This window comes from Gossypium hirsutum, chromosome D11, assembly GCF_007990345.1.
Source record: "Gossypium hirsutum isolate 1008001.06 chromosome D11, Gossypium_hirsutum_v2.1, whole genome shotgun sequence".
NCBI classification, from domain to species: domain Eukaryota; kingdom Viridiplantae; phylum Streptophyta; class Magnoliopsida; order Malvales; family Malvaceae; genus Gossypium; species Gossypium hirsutum.
In genome coordinates this window covers 49,823,800-49,833,816 of record NC_053447.1, presented here as the reverse complement: position 1 = coordinate 49,833,816, position 10,017 = coordinate 49,823,800, and positions in this window count along the sequence as shown.

Below are 10,017 nucleotides of genomic sequence, written 5' to 3'. Positions count from 1 at the left end.
AGGACCAGTGGCTTAAATCTGCTTCCCTATTACCTTGGGAAGATAAGATTCCTCGTCTTCGATCTGCTCTACTACTGCTTAGGGAGATAAGATCTACAATCTTCAACCTACTTCACTGCTGCTCAGGGAGACAAGGTTGGTGGCTTAAATCTGCTCCCCACTATCTTGGAAAGATAAAATTTGCCGTCTTCGATCTGCTCCACTACTGCTTAGGGAGATAAGATCTATAATATTCAACCTACTCCACTGCTGCTCAGGGAGACAAGGCTGGTGGCTTAAATTTGCTCCCCACTATCTTGAAAATATAAGATTTGCCGTATTCGATCTGTTCCACTACTGATTAGGGAGATAAGATCTATAATCTTCAACCTACTCCACTGTTGCTCAGGGAGACAAGGCTAGTGGCTTAAATCTGCTCCCCACTATCTTGGAAAGATAAGATTTACTGTCTTCGATCTGCTCTATTACTACTTAGGGAGATAAGATCTACAATCTTCAACCTACTCCACTGCTGCTCAGGGAGTCGAGGCTGGTGGCTTAAATCTGCTCCTCACTATCTTGGAAAGAAAAGATTTACCGTCTTCGATCTGCTCCACTACTGCTTAGGGAGATAAGATCTACAATCTTCAACCTACTCCACTGCTGCTCAGGGAGATAAGGCTGGTGGCTTAAATCTGCTCCCCACTATCTTGGAAAGATAAGATTTGCCGTCTTTAATCTTCTCAACTACTTCTTAGGGAGATAAGATCTACAATCTTCAACCTACTCCACTGCTGCTCAGGAAGATAAGGTTGGTTTCTTCACCGATCTGTTCTTTAGAGAACATGACCTGAAAGAATCCATTTCATGGACCTATTTATGCCTAATGTTTAGGATGTCATGATTAGAATGAATCAAATGCTCTTAACTAGATGTGTATGAATGATATTTGCATTGAATGATATTTGTATGAATGCAGAATGTCATTTTTCGAGAATGATCCTCTTTTAATGCTTAGGTTGTCATTACTCGTCGTTCATCAAGGTTCTATCACTGATGCCTTCTTGTTTAGCCGATATCTTAACAGAAAAATCAAAGAAATAGTCGCAATTTAGACTATTCTTTCTCCAATGCCTTCAACCCTTAAGTTGGTTAGTTCTAAATAATGGTCCTGTTTCAGGTCCTCGTACTATTTAGAAGCTTTCAGAGTAATATGCAGAACTCACTCTACTCGAATATTGTCGATTCATTAATCATTATTTCGAAGAAAAATGCTTGAAAAAGATTATCACAATAGACAAGATGAAATTTTGTTGAGAACTAAGCTTGAAATGAATAAATTAATCAAGATAGCAAATTCTGCTGAGATAAGATGAAAAAGATTATCACAATGGATAAGATGAAATTTTATTGAGAGTAAAGCTCGAAATGAATAAATTAATCAAGATAGAAAATTTTGCTAAGATACAAAATGAATAAAATGAAAACAGGTGCCCCAAATATCGTAGCATGAGCTTCTCTGCACAAAACTTTTAGAGGACCCTTTGAACTCGATATGTGCTTAGAAGATTCAGAATGCTTTGTTGATGCCCCAAGATGTAGCATCCCTCCTTCTTGCTAATTCAAGCATAGTAAGACTACCACATGCTTCACCTTTGATTAAAATTTGAATTACCCTTTTTTCCAGGTTTTCAATTCAAAACCCATTTGGTCTCAAAGCGCCATTCATGGGTTTTCACTTTGGCCTCTCCTTTTCTTTTTTTAGGTGAAGTACTTATTCACTGTATCTGAATTCACAGGATTAGGTAGGCTTCTTCCATCTATCTCAGTCAAAACTAACGCTCCTCTAGAAAATGATTTCTTTACCACATATGGTCCTTCCCAGTTTGGCATCCACTTCCCTCTAAAGTCTTTTTGTATGGGAAGGATCTTCTTTAGTACCAAATCTCTTTCATGGAATTCCCTAGGGCGAACTTTCTTATTGTAAGCTCGCATTATTCGCTTTTGGTACATTTGACCATGACGGATAGCTCTTAGCCTCTTTTCTTCGACAAGGTTTAGCTGATCATATCGAGATTCGGTCCATTCTGTTTCATCCAACCTTAGCTCTGAAAAAACCCGAAGGGAAGGAATTTCAACTTCGATGGGTAAGACTGCCTCCATCCCATAGACTAAGGAGAAAGGAGTTGCCCTAGTAGAAGTCCTAACAGATGTTCTATAAGCATAAAGGGCAAATGGTAATTTTTCATGCCAATCCTTATAAGTCTCAGTCATCTTCCCCACAATCTTCTTGATGTTCTTATTAGCTGCTTCTATCGCGCCATTCATTGTTGGACGGTATGGCGATAAGTTGTGGTGCTTAATATTGAATTGGTTACAGACCTCTGCTATCGTACTGTTGTTCAAATTTAGTGCATTTTCAGATATTATCCTTTCTGGCATTCCATACCGACATATTATTTCCTTCTTTAAGAACTTGCTGACGACTGCCTTTGTGACATTGGCGTATGAAGTAGCTTTTACCCATTTAGTAAAGTAGTCATTGACTACGAAGATGAACCGATGCCCATTTGAAGCTTTTGGCGATATTGGTCCAATGACGTCCATGCCCCACATGGAAAAAGGCCATGGGAAAGTCATGACATGAAGAGGTGAGGGAGGTACATGAATTTTGTCTCCATAAATTTGGCACTTGTGGCATTTCTTGGCATACTTGATGCAGTTTCCTTCCATGGTAGACCAATAATACCCGAATCTCATGATTTGCCTTGCCATTGTGAAGCTACTGGCATGCGTTCCACAGACACCATCATGGACTTCTTTCAAGATTTGCTTGGCCTCAACAGAGTCTACACATCTTAGTAGCACCTGATCCTTTCCTTTTTTATACAGGACCTCTCCATCTAAGACGTAGTTACTAGCCAACCTTCTCAATGTTCTCTTATCATTCTCCGTTGTTTGGCATGGGTATTCACGATTCCTCACGTATCGCAATATATTTTGATACCAATGGTGATCGTCTTTTTCTTCCTCTTCATCAATGTTGCAACAAGGGACTGGAGCATCATAAATGCTCATTTGGATAGGCTTCACCTCCTCTTGTTTATTTACTTTGATCATAGAAGCCAATGTAGCTAATGCATCGGCCATCTGGTTTTTAGCTCCTGGGAGATACCAGAAGGTGATATCATCAAACTCCTCAATCAATTCGAGGACCAGCTTTCGATAACTGATCAACTTGGGATCTCTTCTCCCATTCGCCTTTGAGTTGATAGATTACTAGTGCATAATCTCCATACACCTTTAGTACTCTGATTTTGCATTCAATAGCTGTACGGATACCCTTAATGCACTCTTCGTACTCTGCCATATTGTTTGTGTAATCAAAATCTAACTTGCTGGTGAATGGATAATAATCTCCATTTGGGGATACCAAGACTGCCCCAATTCCATTGCCTATGGCATTTGAAGCTCCGTCAAAGATCAATTTCCAAACATCGCCTTCTTGGTTGTCATGTTCAGCGGTTGCCACATACATCAGATCCTCATTTGGGAAATCAAAGCTCAAAGGCTCAAAATCTTCTAAAGCTCTGCTAGCTAAAAAATCCGCTATTGCACTTCCTTTTATAGACTTTTGATTCACGCAAAGTATGTCGAATTTGGAGAGCAAGATCTACCATAGGGCCATTCTTCCATTTAGAGCAGTTGACTCCATCATGTATTTCAATGGGTCTAGTTTTGAGATTAACCAGGTTGTATGGTAAAACATGTTCTGCCTCAATCTCCGAGTCGTCCAAATCAAGGAGCAACATAACTTTTCAATTGGCGAATACCTTGTCTCACACTCGGTGAACTTCTTGCTGAGATAGTATATCGCTCTTTCTTTTCTTCTCGATTCATCATGTTGGCCAAGCACGCATCCCATGGAACTTTCGAATACTGCCAAGTACAATATTAGTGGTTTGTCTGAACAAGATGGCATCAATACTAGGGCATTGGACAAATAACACTTAATCTTGTTAAAAGTTTTCTGGCATTCTTCGTACCATATACCCGGATTGTGTTTCTTAAGAAGAAGAAAAATAGGATCACATTTCTCAGTTAACTATGAAATGAACCGAGCGATGTAATTTAATCTTCCTAGAAAACCTCTAACTTCCTTTTGGATGCGTGGCGGAGGCAGTTCTTGTATAGCTTTGAATTTGTCTGGGTCAATTTCAATCCCCTTTTTATTGACCATGAATCCTAGCAGCTTTCCTGACCTAGCCCTAAAAGTGCATTTTGCTGGGTTAAGCTTTAGCTGGTACTTTCTTAACCTTAGGAATAATTTTCTCAAAACTTGTACATGCTCTTTTTCTGTTCTAGACTTTGCAATCATATCATCGACATAGACTTCGATCTCCTTGTGCATCATGTCATGGAATAGTGTTACCATGGCTCTTTGATCTGTTGCCCCCGCATTTTTCAATCCAAATGGCATCACCTTATAACAAAACGTTCCCCACATAGTTACGAACGTACTTTTCTCCATGTCTTCAGGATGCATCTTTATCAGGTTGTATCTTGAGAAACCATCCATGGATGAGAAAAGTGAGTAACCTGCAGTGTTATCCACGAAGGCATCGATATGAGGCAGTGGGAAATTATCTTTTGGACTGGCTTTGTTCAAATCTTTGTAGTCCACGCACAGTCGCACCTTCCCATCTTTCTTTGGTACAGGGACTATGTTGGCCACCCACTCTGAATACTTGACCACCTGCAAGAATCTTGCACCGAACTGCTTTCTGACCTCTTCTTTTATTTTAAGCAAGACATCAGGCCCCATCCTTCGAAGCTTCTGTTGAACCGATTTACACCCTTCCTTTATGCGTAGTCGATGCATCACGAGATCAGTACTTAACCCGGGCATATTTTGATAAGACCATGTGAAGACATCTTTGAATTCTTTAAGTAAATCGATGATGACTTGTTTCGTCTCCGCTGCCATATCAGCGTCAATTTTCACCTCTTTTGCTTCCCCTAGGCTCACAACTTCTACTGACTCTTTATAAGGCAAAATCGGCTTTTCTTCTTGCTCTACCATTCTTCAAAAATCAAGAGAAAAGCTACAGCTTTGGTCATCTTCAAAACCCTGAGGATCTTCTATATCCATGTTTTGCTCAAAAGGGAACTCTGAGTTAGTAGCAGAACTATTCACATCATTAATATCTGGGGACCTGTTATTGTGAAGAAGGAAAGTCCAAAGAAAAAGAATCCAAGAATAATTATACGTAAAATATGATTATGAATGGAATGAAAAGAATAAAAGAATATTTGCTCAAAATGAGACTGAACGATGTATTTTTATTGAAATAAAATTTAGGACATATGTCTTTTACAAAAGATTCTTATTGCCCCCAGACTTAAGGCAACAAGTGTGTTCTGAGCATTACTCTGAATTGGCTCTAAAAGTTATAGGGATCTCTTCTTCAGTCTAGTTGTTTAGAACACTTCCAGGTTCATAAGGGCAGATGCCCAATAAGTTTTCTTCCACCATTTCCTCTTCAGATATGGCATTGATGTCCAAATTTCTTGTCATCCCTTTGGTAACTTTATTCCTCCCTTCGGGGTAGATGATTCCCCCTGAAACGAATGTCCTAGATATGTGAGGAAAGGTCATCGGTTCCCATTTGGCTTCTGCCCCGCTCAAATGCGCTCTTCTTCTCTCTCATTTTTTCTTTAATTCTTTCATCCTTTCCCTTGCGTTAGGCCTATACCTCAAACCACAACGGTCCTTTTTGTTGTCTAAGATCGATATTTTGACCTATCCTTGGAGGTTTTTTCTGAGTCCTCTTCCAGGCAATGCTCCCTTTCCAACTGTCAGCTGCAAACTCATTGTTGTAGCTTTGGATATTTTAGGTGCCGGAATTTTGCTTCCCTCGACGACAAATGTTGCGTTTACGAACTCTAATGATTGGAATGAACATTCTGTTGCTTCACTATTGGCTTCTACATATGGCGCGTCATTGATAACTGATGCAATGATGTCTTCTTCTGCACTTATAGTTACCAACCGACCCTTTGTTACCAATTTCAACTTTTGGTGAAGTGACGAACAACCCTTGCAGAATGGATCCAAGGTCTCCCAAATAAGCAATTGTAAGATGGTTTGATATCCATTACCCAAAAATCCACCTCGTATGTATTTGGACCAATCAAGAGAGGTATCTCAATTCTTCATATTACTTTCCTCTCGGTGCCATCAAATACTCTCACTATGTTCTGGCATGATTTCATGTGAGAACTGTCCACAGGCAGCCTGTTTAACGTGGACAAGGGTAAAACATTCAGTGCCGATCCGTTGTCAATGAGTACTCCCAGTAATGTGTACCCCTTGCAACGGGTAATGATGTGCAGGGCCTAAGTGGATCCCATGCCACCTGGCGAGATCTCATCATCGTTGAAAAAGATGAAATTGTCAGCACTGATGTTGTTGACTAGGCGATCTAATTTGTTCACTGTAATGTTATCAGTGACATAGGTCTCGTTTAACACCTTCATAAGCGACTTACGGTGTGTTTCTGAACTTAAGAGTAGCGCCAGTATTTATACGCGAGCCGGCTGCTTGTGAAGTTGTTCCACGACACTGTACTCACTTTGTTTGAGGAACTTCAAAAATTCCTTGGCTTCTCCCTCCGTTATTGGCTCGTTAGCAGGTAGTTCCCACTTCTCATTTCTTTGCTCAACCGCTAAAGGTTCATTTCTTGAGTTTGGGGTATCATAACGCTTCCCACTACGTGTATAGAATCCCAATTTTTATTTCCTTCTGATGTGCACACCGGGCCTTCCTCTTTTGGGAATGTCACATTGCAGTCATAATTCCAAGGTACCCTTTTGCTATCTTGATAAGGAAAAGCAACGAGTTTTTAGATAATGACCTTTGGTGGGGCTTGTGCTCTGATTTCGTAAGCCTTTGGTCGTGAAATGATTATTATCAAGCGATTAGCCCCGTAGATGCCTTCTGACGACCCTTCTTTTGAGGCGCAAATATCCTTTCCTTCGGCGTACTCAAATAACTCTAATTCTTTGTTGTTCATTAAACCTTGCACAAAGGCCTTGAATTCGTCGCATTCTTGAATTACATGCCCTTCTTAATTATGGAATGTACAATAGTTTAATGCTTCTTGGGATCTATCCTCCAAATCTGCTATGATTAATCCCTTTTCCACCATCTCTTTCCAAACCTCTTTCAACGGAGTTTTCACTTCAGCGATATTCCCCTTGATTCTCCTCACCTCATTATTGGCTAATGCGTTTACTCCCTTGTCAACATGGTTAGGTAGCGGATTGTCTGTTCCAGATGGATCATCAAATTTGATGATACCCATATCAATAAGCCTCTCAACCGACCTTTTAAAAGTAGTGCAATTTTCTATTGAATGCCCCGTGATCCCTGCATGGTATTCGCATTTAGCGTTTGAGTCATACCATTTAGGGTACGTGGGTTGTATTGGTTTTAGGTGGTGAGGGGAGACAACATGTGTATCGAATAATCTCTGGTATAGCTCCCTATATGTCATTGGAATAGGCGTAAACTGGGGCTTCTCCGTTCTTTGCCTATCATTGAACTCTTGTCTTGGTGGGCCCTGATGACCAGTAGTTATCGTCCTTGTCTGGCTTACAGCAACTGGTTTTGAATAACTCTTGCTATATGTGCTTATGTTGTTCACCTCGCTTTACTTTTTCCTTGGGGCTGGTCTTTTGGGGCTTTCCCTCACATCTATTTTACCACTTCTTATTGCATTTTCAATCATTTCACCGGACATTACCATATCCGAGAAGCTCTTGATGGCACTCCCCAACATGTGGTTGATGAATGGGGTTTTAAAAGTATTGATAAAAAGTATGGTAACCTCTTTTTCCAAAAGGGGTGGCTGGACCTGCATTGCCACCTCCCTCCATCGTTGGGCGTACTGCCTGAAACTCTCATTTTGTTTCTTCTCCATGTTCTGTAACGTGATTCTATCGAGTCTCATATCTGTCACATGACTGTATTGCTTCATAAAATCTTGCGCCAAGTCTCTTCATGAACTAACTTTAGCACGACTCAGCTGGTTGTACCACTTGGCTGTAGACCCGATCAAACTATCCTGGAAGCAGTGGATTAACAGTTGATCATTATTGACGTATCTTGTCATCCTTCAACAGAATATTGTGATATGAGCTTCAGGACAACTAGTCTCATTATACTTTTCAAACTCCGGCATCTTGAACTTAGGCGGGAGCATCAAATCAGGGACCAAACTCAGATCCTTGGCGTCAACTCCACAATGGTAGTCGGTGTTCTCCATGGCTCTAAATTTTTCCTTTAGCCATCTACATCAGTCCTCAAGTTATTTTGGAAAATCCATTCTTGCTTTTTCTATTTCTGCTACTTCATCGAGATCAGGGGCCACAAGATTGGTAAGGTTATCTCCAGGATTAGAACCCGAGCCTACTTAAAAATGCATTGATACTGAGGCACCAGCCTGATATTGTGGTCTAATATTGACAGGTATTCTTTGCAGGCACATATCTGGTTGTACCTGGGTGCTTGTCAGAGTGAAACTTGGAGGATAAACAGGGTCCTCATGATCAACCCCAGAATCAACTACAGGACTTTTTCCTTTATCATTCGCTCTAGCCAATAACTGCGCCAACTGGTTCATCATAGTTATTTGGGCTTCCAGCATGTCTTGTTGGATTTTATCCAGTCGTCCCTGCATCTGATCCTGCACCTCCTTTTGCAATTGTTCCAATCTTTCTAATCTTTGGTCCATTGCTTTTGTCTTGCGGCGGGTACCGTAATAATATATAGTTGATGAATTTTTATTGGTTTCCAGGGTAACTATCATAATTTTAATTAATTAGGCTCTCTTTTTTGAACTTTAATGCATATGATAAGATGTAATGTAGATGAATGCAAAAAGAGGCATTGATTCTAATTCAATTTCATTAGAAAAACTCGACTAGAAAATAAATTTCTTTACATAAAATGGATTACATATACGGCTTCGCCTTTATACTCAAAGCCTTAACCCTCCTAAGGAGCCAAGCTAAATCTCGACCTCGGCTCGATTTTGATTCATACTTTAAACTCAATACATCAGCTCGAACTGCTAGTGTTTGTAAATGATCAGCTATTTCCCGTACTTGAATCACGGTTTCACCCATAATGTAGTCTCTATCTCTAATCTGAGTTTGAGAATGATGGAATTGCTCTTGCCACTGCTCATTACTCCTTTCAAGAAGCTCCACTCGTAATTCAGAATTTTATAATGCATTCTCAAGCTCTCTTATCTTTCTATTCAATTCTTCAATCTTATTCAAGCTCGCCCTTAGTTCGATCACGGAATTGCGACCATGGTATAGGTGAAGTACATTTTCCAGCTCTACCACCCGAGCTCTTAATCCTGCTTTCTCATTTCAGCATTCTAACAAGCTTTTCTTCAAAGCGCTCTCTCGAGCTCGGGCGTCTTGAAATTCCCTTTTCCACTTATCAGCATTGGTCCTTTCTTCCTTGATCTCTTGTCACCACTGCTCCGACATTTTACCCAAACCGACAGTTCTCATCGACAACCGCAACTTCTTATAATCTATTTTTAGACTATCCAAATCTTCTTCAGCTTTGTTTTTCCCTTTCCTTAGTTTTTCAGCTTCTAGCTTGTGGACATCGACATCTAGTCCCAAACACATCTTTTCCTCTTCTAGCTACTCTATCTTCTTTCCCCATTCCGAACTCCTTTTTTCAAAGTCCTGTTTGATGATTTCTAATTTTGACGGAACTACTTGTAGATGCTCCTCTATAGATTGAATGCCATCTTTTACCGACCTAGGGATGCTGTCATTGACCCTTTTACTCCACCACCCACAATATTCGAGAGTTGTCATTGCTCCTAGGGTAAATCTTTTCATCTGGTGAACTTGTTTCCAAGCTTTAGAGATCTCTCGAATTTTCCTTTTGTAGTTATCATCCTTATAAGAAAATTCACACTGAGCTAGCCCTTGTGTTGTCGGTAA